The sequence below is a fragment of the Mesoplodon densirostris genome, chromosome 4 (assembly GCF_025265405.1).
Source record: "Mesoplodon densirostris isolate mMesDen1 chromosome 4, mMesDen1 primary haplotype, whole genome shotgun sequence".
Classification (NCBI taxonomy): Eukaryota; Metazoa; Chordata; class Mammalia; order Artiodactyla; family Ziphiidae; genus Mesoplodon; species Mesoplodon densirostris.
In genome coordinates this window covers 182,482,171-182,498,704 of record NC_082664.1, presented here as the reverse complement: position 1 = coordinate 182,498,704, position 16,534 = coordinate 182,482,171, and the positions used below count along the sequence as shown (strand labels likewise).

General features: G+C 45.1%; 1 long non-coding RNA gene across 1 annotated transcript; it reads right to left on the bottom strand.

Annotated features, from left to right (window-relative positions):
• Window positions 1–12,331: 12,331 nt before the first annotated feature.
• LOC132487751 (uncharacterized) lies at window positions 12,332–14,443 on the bottom strand. The gene is made up of 3 exons (XR_009531676.1): window positions 14,382–14,443; window positions 13,946–14,124; window positions 12,332–13,071 (listed from the first exon to the last, which is right to left on the bottom strand). It is a non-coding gene; the product is annotated as an uncharacterized LOC132487751 (long non-coding RNA).
• Between the last annotated feature and the right edge of the window lie 2,091 nt (window positions 14,444–16,534).

Genomic DNA, 16,534 nt, shown 5'->3' with positions numbered 1-16,534 from the left:
TTCATGTACATGAAACTTTTAACAAGGAGGTTGTTAACAAGTGATAGTTGACTGTAGAACCACAAAAGGGTCCGAGTAGGTTCACAGAAAGAAGAACGAATGAAGTTTTTCCATGCTGGTCAGGAAAGAAGTAGATGGCCCTTGGACCGTACCATCCATCCAGGATGAAGGGTATTTTCAAACATTGTAGGTTCTTTGTGTTACTCTCTTCCACTAACAGGAAACCCTGTTTGTGTTCTGGGTCCAATTTAATGCCCATCACTCCCATTTCCTGTGTTTATCTTGGATGATTGAGACTTGTTATAATTATCTTTCTTTTAGTGTAGAGTCTATTATCTTATCCACATTAGTATTGTTGGTTCATTATTGATAAGCTTGATAAAAGACAAATAGAACAGAATCATTAAAAATATTAACTTAGTGCCAAAGGATGGCCCTTCTCTAAAGAGCTGTAAGCATTTTGAGCTTGCTTTTGATCAGGCTCTGGGACACAGTGTGCTTGCACGTAGATACCTTTACTTCCTGTTCCCGAGAGGTCTGTCCTTGAACTCCCTTTCTTTCTATCTACGCCCAACCAGGTGGTCTCACCTACTCTCCCGCCTGCATCTCTGTCAGTGTCTCCCAGTGATAGGTCCTTAGCTTTTCCCCTCTTTCCTGAGTTCCAAACCTATCTGTCCAACCTGTACTGGACATCTCCACTCGAATGTTCCATGGGCGCCCCAGACTTGTATGTGCCACCTCGAACTTGCTCCATCTCTTATGCTGTCCAGTACCAGGCACTCAGCCCCCGTGGGAGACACCTGGGAGCCATGCTGGGCCGCCCCCTGTAGGTTGATCCCCTCTCCACCCCCTTCCAATCCCTCTCCAGGGCTGTCCTCACACTTCAGATGGGGCGACTTCCCCTCGGGCCATTGGCATCTCTTACTTCACTTCCTGCCACTCTTCTCTCGCCTCCTGAACTCATCACTGCCACTGCTTCCAAGCAATTCCATAAAAACCTCTATCACTCCTCTGGTTTAAATAAACCCATTGGCTTTCCAGTGCTTCAGGATAAATCCAAATTCTTTACCCAGATGCAAGGCCTTTCACACGCAGGCCCCAATCCATCTTTCCGTCCTCACCCTGAACTCTCCGTCATCAGACTAGCAGCTCTGGTCTTCCTGACCCTCTGCCATTCACTCCCTTATTGATTCGTCTCCCCGATTCCTCTTAGTCTTCTTCTTATTTTTGTGTGTTATAAGAAGAAAAAAATTACACTAGGCAATTCCCGGGACTCCTGCCTGTTTCATTCTTTCATTTATTCCTAAGTTCAACAAACGTTTACTGAGCATCTACTGTATGGCAGGCATAGTTCTAGGCTGCAGTTACCAGGATAGAAAACCCCTGCCCCGTGGAGCTTACATCCTAGTGGGGGAGAGACAAAAACAAGTAATGTGTTGCATTGTGATGAGCACCGTGTAGACCAATAAAGCAGAGGGGACAGAGGTGGGGTGAAGGAGGTAAGGAGCTTTGATTATTTCTCCCCTTTCCACAGTGTGGGCACAGGTGGGGTTTTCCTGTCTGTATTGGTCTCCTAGGGCTGTCGTAACAAAGTGCCACAAACTTCGTGGCTGAAAAACAACAAAAGTTTATTCTCTCCCAGTTCTGGAGGTTAGAAGTCCAAAATTAAGATGTCAGCAGAACTACCTTCCCGTCGAAGTCTCTAGAGGAGGGTCCTTCCCTGCTCCTTCCAGCTTCTGGTGGCCTCGGCATCCCTGGGCTCGTGGCAGCATCCCTCCAATCCCTGCTTTCCATCTTCACACCACCTTATTCTTATGAGGATACCAGTCATTAGATTTAGAGGCCACCCTGAAGCCAAGATGATTGCCCCTGGGAATTCTTAACTAATTACATCTGCGAAGACCCTGTTCTAACTTAGGTCCCATTCTGAGGTTCCAGATGGACATGCTTTTAGGGGGACACAGTTCAAACCACTGTACTGTCTAAGTAGTGAGTGGAGATGGGCTTGCTCTTACCTCCACAAAGGAAATGTCGAATTTAAAATGAAATAAAGCAGGGGCTTCCCTGGTGGCGCAGTGGTTAAGACTCTGTGCTCCCAATGCAGGGGGCCCAGGTTCGATCCCTGGTCCTGGAACTAGATCTCACATGCATGCAACAACTAAGAGTTTGCATGCCACAACTAAGGAGCCAGTGAACTGCAACTATGGAGCCCACGTGCCGCAACTAAAGAGCCCACGTGCTGCAACTAAGAAGCCAGCGAGCCACAACTAAGGAGCCCGTGAGCCATAACTAAGGAGACTGCCTGCTGCAACTAAGACCCAACACAACCAAAATAAATAAATAAATAAATAAATATTTTTTAAAAAAAGAATGGAGGAGAGACATTAAAATATTAAAAAATAAACAAAGAAGTCCCTGGTGGCGCAGTGGTTAAGACTCCGTGCTCCCAATGCAGGGGACACGGGTTTGAGCCCTGGTCCGGGAAGATCCCACGTGCCGTGGAGCAACTAAGCCCATGCGCCACAACTACTGAGCCTGTACTTTAGAGCCACAAGCCACAACTACTGAGCCCACATGCCACAACTACTGAAGCCCACGCACCTAGAGCCTGTGCTCCACAGCAAGAGAAACCACCACAATGAGAAGCCTGTGCACCACAACAAAGAGTAGCCCCTGCTCGACACAACTAGAGAAAGCCTACATGCAGCAACAAAGACCCAACATGGCAAAAAAAAAAAAGAAAGAAAGCATAAATATGATTTTGAATTAAAATTCTTCTCTGCCTATTTAATTGTTTTCTTTTGGGTTCTGGAGTAACTCAACCGGCCTTCACTACAGAGGCTGGGGACTGTCCAAGATGCTTGAGGTGACTGCCATCCACCCAAAATCCCTTCATCATGCCGGGATGTTTTACATATTTCGTCAGCTATGCTTTTGACCACGGAGGTGAAAGGAAGAAGAAAAGCAAGAACAAGAAACAGCAAGAACGGCTAGTGGAGCATCAGCACAGGACCCTGGAGAGGCCCCGCCTTCTGCTTCCTTCAGCATCACCTGGACGTCTGTCACATCATCAGCCCTTTGGGGAGGCAGTTAGAGGAGAGGGTTGTGGTGGTCAGAAGCTGAAGTTTTAATCACTTCAATTTTTACTACAAACAGGGGTAAAAATGTCTCACATAACCATAGCTAGTTGAGCACAACAATTTATTGAGCACAGTGCTGTGTTGTATATGCGTGGTCTTCTTTAATCCTCGCAACAAACTTACAAGGGAGGTATTATTATTCCCATTTAATAGATGGAAAAAAAACACTGAGGCTCAGATAAGAGTTCGTGTGATCACTCTCAGCAACGAATGCACAACCGTCAAAGAATCACTGTGGCTGTTCATTTACAGACTGCTGACACGTGGGTAGTGATGCTTTGGAGGAAGTACTTATGTTTCTAAGCATTTGTTGACTTCACAGTCTTAAAATTAAATCGAGATGTTTCTACAACACCTATTTCCAACTTAATACAGTTCATAGAAGTGTTTATAAGAATCGTGCTTGTTTCTGAATTTGTTTATAAGAATCGTGCTTGTTTACTTCATTGGTGACTTTTCCACATTTTTGGAGTATTCTTTTTTTTTTTTTTTCTTTTTGTGGTATGCGGGCCTCTCACTGTTGTGGCCTCTCCCGTTGCGGAGCACAGGCTCCAGATGCGCAGGCCCAGCGGCCATGGCTCACGGGCCCAGCCGCTCCGCGGCATATGGGATCCTCCCAGACCGGGGCACGAACCCGTATCCCCTGCATCGGCAGGCGGACTCTCAACCACTGCGCCACCAGGGAGGCCCTGGAGTATTCTTTTGCTTAAAGATTTAAAAGCTGGGTTTTTTTTTTTTTTAATGTACATGGTTAAACAAGGCATAAGACTCTGAGGAACTGTAGAGGAAACGCTTATGAAATAGGAAAGGAGCCCTAAGACAAAGCCCCAGACCAGCAGAGGATGCTGGAGAATGAGAAGGATACTCAGAAATAGACAAGAAGGGTGATATGGGGTGGGATTCAACACAGGCAGGTTCCAGGTGAGAACGTCCTGGGAAATGTGTCTGAATTGAATTGTGGTGCTAGATAAAGTCATAGACAGGAATGAACCTTGGGTATCACCCATTATCCTGTGTAATTAATAAACGATCTAATACCCTCTAAAATATCATCAACCAGGAAAATCCCTGGCATGGAGAATGTGGGTTCTAAATGTGAGACCACAGCTTGAAACCTTAAGAACAGAGATGAACGCGTTGTAGACACTCACTTGAGGTTGTCGTGATGGGAAGGTTTTACCCAAGCCTGGTTTGGGAGCACGCACAAGAGGGTTTTACGTACCAAGCAACAAAAACTACAGCAGTTGGGCTTCCCTGGTGGCGCAGTGGTTGAGAGTCCGCCTGCTGATGCAGGGGACATGGATTCATGCCCCGGTCCGTGAAGATCCCACATGCTGCGGAGCAGCTGGGCCCGTGAGCCATGGCCGCTGAGCCTGCGTGTCCGGAGCCTGTGCTCCGCGACGGGAGAGGCCACAACAGTGAGAGGCCCACATACCGCAAAAAGAAAAAACCTACAGCAATCATCATATAGTCAATATTTTATAATAACTATCAGTGGAGTCTAAACTTTAAAAAGTGTGAATCACTATATTGTACACTGGTAACTTATATAATATTGTAGATCAACTATACTTCAATGAAGAAAAAAAAAAAACTACAGCAGTTATGCTCGAGTCCTCCTAGTGCTGGTCTTCACATCAAGGACATCATTTTGGTGCTTGGATTCTTTCTATGTTTCATCTGAGAAAAAGTGGCTGTTTATTATGCTAGCAATAAAATAAAGGAACAAAAGTTAGGTGCATTAATACTTCATCAATACCTGCTTGACCATCCTCTGCTCATGTAGAGTGGCCAAGAATTTTCCATCTGCCTTTGACCAGGATGCCTTGAACGTTGGGGTGGCATCTGCTGGACTGAAGTTGGGAGTCCTCTGCTAGTGTGCCTATTTTCAACATGTCTGCTGAGCCTGTTTCCCTTCTTAGTTAAATTTAGTCATCCTGGGGACTTCTCTGGTGGTGCTGTGGTTAAGAACCCACCTGCCAGTGCAGGGGACATGGGTTCAAGCCTGGCCCAGGAAGATCCCACATGCTGTAGAGCAACTAAGCCCCTGTGCCGCAACTACTGAGCCTGCACTCTAGAGCCTGTGAGCCACAACTACTGAGCCCATGAGCCACAACTACTGAAGCCTGCATGCCACAACTACTGAAGACTGTGCACCGCAACAAAGAGAAGCCACCACAATGAGAAAGAACACCACGCACCACAACGAAGAGTAGCCCCTGCTTGCTGCAACTAGAGAAAACCCGCACGCAGCAACGAAGACCCAACGCAGCCAAAAACAAACAAACAAATAAATAAATAAATTTATTTAAAAAATTTTAGTCATCCTGATTGAACAATCTCTCACCTCCACAATTCAGATAACTGGCAAGATTAGTTAGCTTCTAAAAGTATTTAAGTTTTTTGTAGGAATATGCCTCTTACAGGAAAAAGAAAAACACAGATTTTCCAACCTCAAAGTTTTCTGATTTTAGCTACCTACACAGTAATTTTTTTAAGTTTAATTTTGCAAAGAAGAAAGCATTCTAGATGAATGCATTCAAAGTGACTTAAAGCATCTACTTCACAAAGAAAGGGATCTAGTGTTAGCAGTATTAAACACTTTTAAAACTTAGAAAGCACCGTAATATCTGGAGGTGTCTGCTGAGTCACCTCACCCTGAGAGGTGACAAAGTCACCCACAGCCTGTTGTCTGGATGCCCTGCCCCCAGTGCCAAGGCCTGGCCTCCAGTTGTTAGTATCTGCATCTCTGCCTGAGAGCGTATCTGGCAGCTGGAGACCATTTTGTCCTCCCACAAAGCAGGCTGGAAGTTCTGGAGACCTAAGAACCCTTGGGAGAAGCTCTCAACAGGACACTGCCAGAAGCTAGTGTGTAAATACCCCAGCTCCCTTGCCCCTTGGATGCAATTACTCTGGAGAGTGTCTCACTCTGGGCTCCCAGAGTCCCCAGCAGTGTAATATGCGGTTACCCAGGGTGATGATCTGCCTGAAACCACACGTCTTCCCTCCATCCCTCACTTTCCCTAGTCCACTGTCTCTCCTTCACCTTGTAAATAAGCTGCCTGTATTCACATTCTCATATTTGAGGGCAGCTTCTGGAGGAACCCAATCTAAGACAATGCAAATGCCTCTGATATTTAATATTTAAGCTGGAATCAAATAACTTCTAGTTCTTATAGACCTGAGACCTAAGTAATTTTCAGTATGCTCAGTCTTTGGCAAAATGTTTGACTTTAAATGGTCCCTCGTGGCTCCTACTAAAATCTAAGCGCGTCTGTTTAAAAGCGTCCGTGTTTCCTGGCTGACTGGCTCCTTCATTAAGTACTTCTGGGCACTGAAAACCGTCCTCATGCTACCTCAGGTCTTAACTGGCACAGAGAATTCTGCATATCACTAAGTGGCCTCATAGTTACCAGGAGGTGATATTGATTGTACGGGACACAAGCCTCTTGAGATTTGCTCCCTCTTCTCTCTCTCTCTCCCGCTTCCTCTCTCCCTCTGTCCTCTCTCTCTGTCGGAACCCCAAGTCCCTTTTCTTTCAGACTTGTACCAAATACCAAGTCCCAGGGCCTGGAATCTGGCTTTCGGGTAGCCATTGGCACACAGGAAAGTGTAAGGTGTAAGGTCCCGATGGACGGATGAGATAGTGCTGCTGGGAGAGGGGGTGGGAGGGAGCCGGGCACACACCACCACCCCTGCGTCTCTTCCGGGGATCATTCTGAGATGTGGCTCCCCTGCAGACCCTTCCAGAGAGGCCCTGAGTGCCCCATGAACAAGCTCCCATGCGGCCTGCTGTGTCTAAGGCTTGGGGTACCGTGGACCACATCGCTGCCCTGCATCCCTCCGACCTCACGGCCCGCTGCCCTGCCACCCAGTGCTTTGGGCTTGCTCCTCGCAGGCAAGTGTCCACACCTAAATCCTGCCTCAGCCTCTGCTTTCTAGAGGATCCCAAGGCTGTGACGGTGACCTAATCCTCTCACATGGGTGCTTTTTTCACGTCTGTTTCAGGCACGTTTTGTCTCCAGAATTAACATGTATCACGGCCACTGCTAACTTCTGGACTGTTTCATTTGGATTCTATGTTTATTTGGGTTGAAGTATAGTTGGAAGGTGCTTGAAGCACATTAAAGAAGATTTATAGCGATTCTGATTTTTAAAACTCTGGATTCCTTTAGTCAAGCATCACCCAGAAGGTTCAGATCCAGACCAATTTGCCAGTTGACTGTTGACAAATCTTAGGACGTTTGCTGATTCATCAGGGATTCATTTGGGAGCTTTGGTTTCCGATGTAAAGTGAGACATAGGATGACCAACGTTATGGTGAGAATCTCATATTCCTGTTGTGAGATTTAAATGAATTAAATAGCATTTTAAAAATGTAAAATGATTTACATACACACATCATCACATATATACAGCATAATTGTTTCCTGATGCAGAGTAAACCTTTAACATTTTATTATAAAGTGTCAGCAACATAAGAAGATGTCAGAAATGTAGGGCAAGAAACGTTTTTGACCATAATCATCCCTCCTTTGATCCTTTAGATGCTTTTTTGCTCAGTTCTTTTGGACAGCATTCTAATTAAGGGTGCTAACACCTAAGCCACCTTCACCCATCTGGTTATTCTTCTCATCTAGGCCCCCCACCCAGGCATCTTCATTCTCCAATCATGTCCTTACTTCTTGTTTGAAAGTAAAGTGCACCTCATTTCATGAAATTATGGTAAAGCAGATGATAGATTTTATTTGTTCCTTTAATAAAAATTAAAAGTTCCATTCTTTTGCATGTAACTGTCCAGTTTTCCCAGCACCACTTATTGAAGACACTGTCTGTCTTTTCTCCATTGTATATTCTTGCCTCCTTTGTCATAGATTAATTGACCATAGGTGCGTGGGTTTATCTCTGGGCTTTCTAGCCTATTCCATTGATCTACATTTCTGTTTTTGTGCCAGTACAATACTGTTTTGATTACTGTAGCTTTGTGGTATAGTCTGAAGTCAGGGAGCCTGATTCCTCCAGCTCCATTTTTCTTTCTCAAGATTGCTTTGGCCAGTCCTCCAATGTCTTTGGTTTTTTTGTTTGTTTGTTTGTCTGTTTTGGTTTTTTTTAACAAATATTTTACTGGATGTTAACATCTGGGCATCACAGTTTTGGCTTTGTTCTCCAAACAGTGTCTTGGGTATTGGTTTCCACTGCTGTCAACATGTTTCGCTGTCCATACCCAGTTAAGGTTCATTAGTTTTGTGATAAGCAAGCTTCGTACGGCTGGTTAAAGATTTATCTTCTGGTGAGAGACACAGTGTGAATTCCAGTCACTCAGAATGGTCTGTTGCCTCTCATCAAGGAGGGGGTCTGCCTTCAAGGTTCAATGATTTGAACCATTCTTCTAAAAGGCCTTCTTACCCCAAAGCTCCTCTACTGCCTGTGCCCCAAAGGCCGGCTATTAGAGAATTCTTTCCTTGGGTTAAATTATGGAGTCCAAGCATAAGATACAAGAGCAACACAATGTTCAATTATTTCTTAAAAATTTTATATTACCTTGTACTCTGAGCAATGGTGCAAAGTTTCCACTCTGTAAGTACATAACATCTGACATCTAACTCTCACACAATCCTGTTTTCTACATGGTGATATAGAAAGGAGGTGATGTAGAAACCTAGCCTTGTCTTCTGCACCAAATGAGGGCAGATAGAGGGTGTGTTCTATAAGGGGAAATAGGCCTGGTACACCCTCCCCCTGTAGGATGGTGGCCTTCAGAGCCCTGGGGCCTGGAGATGCTGCTAACTCCACAGAGGTGTCCTCTTGGTCCGGCATCAGGGGATGAGGCACCCACAGCAAGACAGTTCTCAACTTAAGAACGGACATGGTATCAAAGGCCTCCCCGCTTCCCAAGGGAAGATGTTTGCCAGGCTTAAGCTGAGTCGTCCCACAAAGGCTGCCAAAAATAGCTGCCAGCCCCTAGATCCATAAACTCTCCTTTCCCTCTCTACTTCTCATTTTGTATGTTTTCAAACTTAGAGAAAAGTTAAAAAAAAAAATAGGACAACAAACACCTAGATTCCGCCTGGAACAGCCCTCCCAGGACCAACCTCCATCTAGATTCAACAGTTCTCCTATTCGCCATGTTTACTCCCTCTCACTCTTGAGTTATTAGAAAGTTATCCACATGCATCATAAAGCTTCACTCCTAATTACTGTGGCAGACATCCGCCAAGAATAAGAACATTCTCCTGGTAACCACAGGCCATTTTCATGCCCAGAAAAATTAGCAATAATTCTATAGTGTCACCTAAGAATCAGCCTATCCTTCAGTATCTCCAGTTGTCCCTAAATGTCTTTTATGGTTGTTCTCCTTTACTTTTTTTTTTTTTTTCTTTTTGCGGTATGTGGGCCTCTCACTGTTGTGGCCTCTCCCGTTGCGGAGCACAGGCTCCGGATGCGCAGGCCCAGCGGCCATGGCTCACGGGCCCAGCCGCTCCGCGGCACATGGGATCCTCCCAGACCGGGGCACGAACCCGTATCCCCTGCATCGGCAGGCGGACTCTCAACCACTGCGCCACCAGGGAGGCCCCTCCTTTACTTTTTTGAACAAGGATCTAATTAAGGTTTGCACCTTGCTTCTGGGTACTGTGTCTCTTTTCACCTAGGCCACTCTCCCATTTTTTCCTATAGTGATGACTTTGAAGATTCCAGGCCAGTTTTCCTGCAGTATGTTTCACCTTCAGGAAAGATCCAGCATGTGCACCTTGGGGCAATTTAACTTCACTGTCCCCTATGTTTCCTGGAAATTGTAAATTAGGTCTGAGGCATCAGCGCTCCTCATCCTTCAATGCTATTGAACCTGTTCTCTCTGCAAAACAGCCCCACTCAGTCACGTTCCCAGATTGCATAACTCTTTTGAATTTATGATTTGTTATTTAACCAGCACACGCCTGGTAGTTATCTCTTTGTCACACACTGCCTCTGGGAGCGGGTTAACTCTGCACCAGGTGGAAGGTATCCCATCAGAAGTGAACTGTCTCATGGCTGAGGGGCACACAAATCGCTGTAAAGCATCCTTGATTTCGACCTCCTCTTCCTCATGGCGTGAATGCCATGAGCAAGAGCATGGAAGCAAAGGGGCGTGAGATTAGATCTTGGAGAAAGTTCTCTCTGACTCCTAATCTCTTTCAGCCTGATCCTGACCAGTGAGCAGGGTGTTTCCATGCAGCTGTGTTCCCACATCTGCACACTGTCTAAGCCAAGCCCCTCCATGAGTATAGCTGCCCTGAGTCCACGCCACATTTGGTGGGAGGTGTAGGAGAAAATGCAGCTGTGCACAGAGCGCAGAACTCTGCGACACAGCTAAGCTGAGGCCGAAAGCCCCCTCTCATGAGTCCTGCTGCTAAAAGTCTGCGTCTTTGCATGAAAATGAGGTGTAGCAATAAACCAGATACTAGGTCAAGACAGGCCAAAGAAGAGAAATGATTTCTCATGAATCCTGGACTTACTAGTTCACTGCCACTCCAATCTGAAAATGGAATATAGGTTTTTCATATCAGGAGAGTTGGAGTCTCACAGGCTGATTGTAATAACAACAGGCAACATTTTTGGAACTTTAGGCCAAGTACTGGTCCTGTTTGTGATCATCCCATTTGAAGCCCAGGAGTTAGGTATGATGATCTTCTGTGAATCTGAGGCACAGAGAGGTTAAGTAGCTTCCTCTAGGCAACACAGTAATTAATGAGAGGAGACAAGATTCAAACCGCAGCACATGGGATTCAAGACCTGAGTGTGAACCACTGTGCCATATGGTGACTTTTCCATGTGGCCCAAGAAAAAGCATCTGGGAAGGAAGAGGCGGCCACTTGGCTGCCCTGGGGCCAGGATCTGTGCAGCACCTAGAACGTGCCTATTCCCTGCTGCCCGAACTGATGGGCCACGTTTAAACCATCCAGATACAGCTGGAGTCATGTAGGTGAACAAGTCGGTCGTGTGGCAATCCGTGTCACAAAGGAAGCAAGCGTGGCCTCCAAAGATGACCAAGGCGGGTGGTGAGCAGCTGGAAATCTGTGCACAGATGGACAGGTCCCCTGCCCTGGATCTGTTCATTCTGTACCTGCTGTGACACCCAGTAGGGTCACTACAGGGGCAGGGGCAGTGAGACAAAGAAAACCAGCCGAGTTAATCCATGCCTTATTTATGAAGTTCTAAACAGCTGCTCCCCTGCCAGCTCCCCAGAAGTGAAAACAAAGGGCTGCTTTAGGAGTGTGTGCCTCCAGCAAGCCTGGCTCTGCTCAGGTGCCGAGGCCAGGTCAGTGCTGGACCGCAGAGCGTTCCAGCTGTCGACAACATCCCTGCGACCCGCAGCCCTGCAGGTGGCTGCAGAGCTGCAGAGTCAGAACTGTGCCTGGACATCGGCATCAGTGTTTCCTCACCAACAGACTCGTTTATAAATAAACCATCTCCGACTGTACCTTTTTTGGATTTTCTCAAAAGCTACCTGCTTCGTGAAAATATCTGGAGAGCGGACATAATTAGGTCAAGGGACGCAAAATATTGCTGGTCACAAATCGCTCTTTCTGCAGTTGCAAACCACTGAGCACAGCATGTTTTGTCTTCTTTTTGCTAAAAATTGAAATGGAGACACTTATGGGAGAAATGCAAATTGAAACAAAGAAGACATTTTTTTTTCCATATCAGTTGGCAAAGACTTAAAAGTTTTATAAAACCTAAGATAGGCGAGGATTTAGGGAAACTCCCTTCATTGATTGATGGTCAGATATAAAGGCCTCTATGGAGACCATGGTAATATCTGTAAAAAAATTTATGTACGAACCCTTTGACTTGGCTTTTAGGAATTTATCCTATGGATATATTTGTGTGTGTACAAAAATATATGAATAAAGAATATTCACTGCAATATTGTAATATTTTAAAAAATCTGAAGATAACTTAAATGTCCATGAATAGGGGACTGCTTTATAAAGCACATTTATAGAAAGAATACTATGTAGCTATTAAAAATAATAAAGTAAATCTGTATGTGTTGAAATGAAGCATGCCAATATATTATTAAATATATAATAAATAATTATTCAAAAAGGGTGTCATAATATTACATACAAAATTTTAAATGTTTTTTTCAATGTTGTGTATGCATGGAAAACTCTGGAAGGATATATAAGAAATTGTTAATAATGGCTATCTTTAGGTAGAGGAGGCATAAAAGAAAAATTTATTTTCATCTTTTATATCCTTCTCAACTATTTGAAATTTTTTAATGCATGTACTGCATTTATCTTTTTTTTTCTTTTCAATTCGTCTGTATTTGTTACAAACTTTTAAAGCAGAATGTGACTTGAGCACCATTTACCATTTTTAAAAACTGGCTTCCGTTTTTCAGAAATAGTGACACTGAAAATTCCTGGAACATATTTAGAATTTCCATGCTCCTCTTTTCTACAGAACATACAAATCACAAATGCCTCCTAAGGCAGAAAAAAGAAAACTGCAACAAAAACAAAAGGGAAAGGAACATAAACCACGTTATCCGAGAGCTCGTTTTCCTACCATCCTCAAAAGTCCTGCTAGATTTTCTATTTCTTGTAAAAGGTTCTATCACCCATTTATTATTTCCATTGGATTTTCACGTGTTGAGTGAATGTGACTCAGTGGTGGTGGAGGTCAGGCTGCGAGGTGTCCCTGTGCCCTTCCTCTGACTGACACGCAGAGAAGAAGCCTCACTAGCTGCCTGAGCCTCCGGGTCCTGGGCGCGCGGGACTGAGGAAAAGCACGTTCACAGCTGACTTGAGGCTGGCAGTTCTCTTGGTTTCCCTTTGTGAGTCAGCATTCGCCCTCTGGCATGGCCTGGATCCACAGTGCACAGTGTGACGATGGGGTTCGACACACTGCAGGAGTTTGCGCCAAGATCTCTTCAGAAACAACTCTAGCAAGAGAAAACACCTTTACCTTAATTCTACACTTCAACAGTGTTCTCTACAAACTACTATACATAAAAGAGATAAACAACAAGGTCCTACGGTATAGCACAGGGAACTGGATTCAATATCCTGTAATAAACCACAATGGAAAAGAAGATGAAAAAGAATATATACATATATATGTATGTATAACTGAATCGCACATGAAAAAATGTTCTCTGCTTAACTAGAGTCTACTTCACTAGACTTAGTGTGGTAATCATTTTACGATATATCCAAATATAGAACCATTATGTCATATACCTGAAACTAATATCATGTTGTATGTCAATTATACCTTAATAAAAAAGATAAAATGAAACAAAAATGTCCTCTGTTTACCACTGAAATTATTATATTTCTGAGATGGTGGTTAATGTTTGCCTTTTCAGAGGATTTAAAATAATAATAATAAGGGCTTCCCTGGTGGCACAGTGGTTAAGAATCCACCTGCCATTGCAGGGGACACGGGTTCGAGCCCTGGTCCGGGAAGATCCCACATGCCATGGAGCAACTAAGCCCGTGCACCACAACTACTGAGCCTGCGCTCTAGAGCCCGCGAGCCGCAGCTACTGAGCCCACAAGCCACAACTACTGAAGCCCACGTGCCACAACTACTGAAGCCCACGTGCCTAGAGCCCGTGCTCCGCAACAAGAGAAGCCACCACAATGAGAAACCCGCGCACCACAGCAAAGAGTAGCCCCCGCTTGCCACAACTAGAGAAAGCCTGCACTCAGAAACAAAGACCCAACACAGCCAAAAATAAATAAATAAATAAATGATGATAATAATAATAATAATAATAACACTTTAAGTGATAAGTATTCTACAGTACTTACATAAGTAATATGTTACCTAGGTGATTTTTCCAATTCAAGAGAAGGGCCAGTTGATAAAGCTAGATAGTGATGATCATGCTTCCCAGCCAGGAAAGGGGCATCCGTGCCTTTGGAAAAGCTCCTCTTCTAGTTCTAACAGCCTTCCTGCCTACTTTCACCGCTGTCCACCTCCATCCCAGCTGCCGACAGTGGAGTGAATGGGGGAGGGATCAGAGTTGACTTGGGGCTGTGGGAGGTGAGTCCCCCATCCTGGAATTCCTTCCCCTCCATGAGCCCCCAGCCTCAGGTGGAAACCACTGACAGAACAGCCCACTGTGGGCTTGATGTCCTACCCACTTCTTCCCCCCAGTATTCAGTATCTCAAAGAAGATTTCTTTCCCCAGACACAGAGAGACCAGACTACGTTTCTAAATTCACAGAGCTCTTCATGACTCACCAGCCAACAGGGATGGAATCTTTATCGTCCCCAGCTGGTGGGATGTTGATCTCCAAAATCCCATCTGAAAGTGCGCTTTCTTAGACCATTGCTGGTGCCAGTCCTCAGAGGCGGGGTCCCTGGGGAGCTGACTCAGAGATGGACGTCAGCATGTCAGCATGCAGAATGTTTATTAGGGGGTGATCTCAGATTCACACTGTGGGTGGAGGGGATAAAACAGGATTGTGCTTCTAAGGCACCAGTAGTGTCCTACTTTGTAAGCTGAGTGATGGGTACGTGGGTATTCATTTTATTAATATTCGCTAATATGTACATTCATTTTACATACACTATTTTAAATGAATGATATATTTTACAATTTTAAAACTTCGTTAAGTCTTAAGAGTGGAGGATCACAGTGTGATAAAATGCTCTGACACCAGAATTCCTAGCGTTTCTGGAATGTTCCCTTGGGCCGCCATTTAAGCTCTGGACACCTCCATGTCTTCATGTATCAAATGGGGATTGTAATAACGTTTACCTCATACGTTCATGGTCACAGTTAGAGGAGATCAGGCATGTAAAGTGGGTTAAATAGCGCCCCCTTGATTCACATCCACCTGGAACCTCAGAATGTTAACTTCTTTGGAAAGTCAGCCTTGGCAGATGTGATCAGTTAAGATGAGGTCATACTAGGTTAGGGTGGGCCCTAAATCCATCTCCTCCTCCTTATAAGAAAAGGAGAGAACACACAGATATATGCACACATGGGGAAGAAGACCAGAGGCAGATACTGGAGTGAAGTAGCCACAAGCCAAGGAACATCAAGGACTGTCAGCAACCGCCAGAAGCTAGAAGAGGCAAAAAGGCAGGATTCTCCCCTAGAGCTTTCAGAGGGAGCACGGCCCTGCTGACCCCTTGATTTTGGACTTCCAGCCTTCAGAACTGGAAGAGAATAAATTTCTGTGGTTTCCAGCCACCCTGTTTCTGGTGCTTTGTTTGGGCAGCCACAGGAAACTGATCCATCATGTAAACACATAGCTGGTCTGTGGCGCAGAGAAACCACTCACTGAAAATTAGCCCTTATAATTAAGTAAATTCAAACATCGGTGCCAACAGTTTGACTTGAAACCTTCTTCCTTGCTGCTTTGTCCTGCCCGACATTTAACGAAGCACTTACCCGGCAGTTTCCCTTGGATTGCAGCTGCCTGCATGTTCAGTTGCCTTCTGGCCTGCGATCTCCAGGAGATGCAAACTAAGCCTTAGGCAGTTTTTGTGTCTCTTACAGCAATGAGCACCACGATATAAAGATTCGAGCACATACTATGGGTTAGAAGCAGTGCTAGGCTTGGGGGTCACAAAAGCTTACCTGCCCTGTTGGATGTTTCTGTGGTGAGAGGCCCAGGCAGATGAGTCCCCACGGGACTCTGTGATAGATGCCGTAACAGAGACAGGGAGAGAAGGGGGCAAGGAGGGACTCACGCTCACTTTTCTGCTGAGGCTTGAAGTGTTACCAAGTGGGATGGGGTGGCGGGTGAGGACAAGCTAGGGCCGGGTTCCCAGGAATCTGCCAAGACCGCATTGTGATGGCCTGGCGGGCAAAGCCAAGGAGTTTGTAGTCTACTCTTAGAAATAAAGAACAATCAAAACTGTATTCATTTTCAAGTTGTTTTCCATCTAAGTTATTACAATATTGAGCAGAGTCCCCTGCGCTATACAGTACATCCTTGTTTGTTCTCTATTTTATATGTAGTAGTGTGTACACCTGAAACAGACACAGCATTGTTAATCAACTATACTCCAATATAAAATAAAAACATAAATAAATAAGAGAAAAAAGTGTATTCATCTTCAACAGGCTATTTCTGGATAAATGGCCAACTGCCATTCCTTGGAGGAAGCTTTCACTGAAGTCTCCGTATGACCGGCGTCGTGTTGGTGGCCGCTGGCTCCTTTGGGGCCATCCATCCTTTCCTGAGCCCTTAGGTCCCTCTGAAATCAGAGGGCAACTCCTGAATCTTCTCACAGGCTGTGTCACCATGATATTGAGACACGAAATCAGGGTGTGGGAACTAAGAACTGAGGAGGGAGAGAGATGCTAGGAGAGTCCAACAGAAATAGGGTGTGATTTGGGGGCTGAGAAAGAAAAAGCAGTGAGGAGAAGAGCGAAAAAG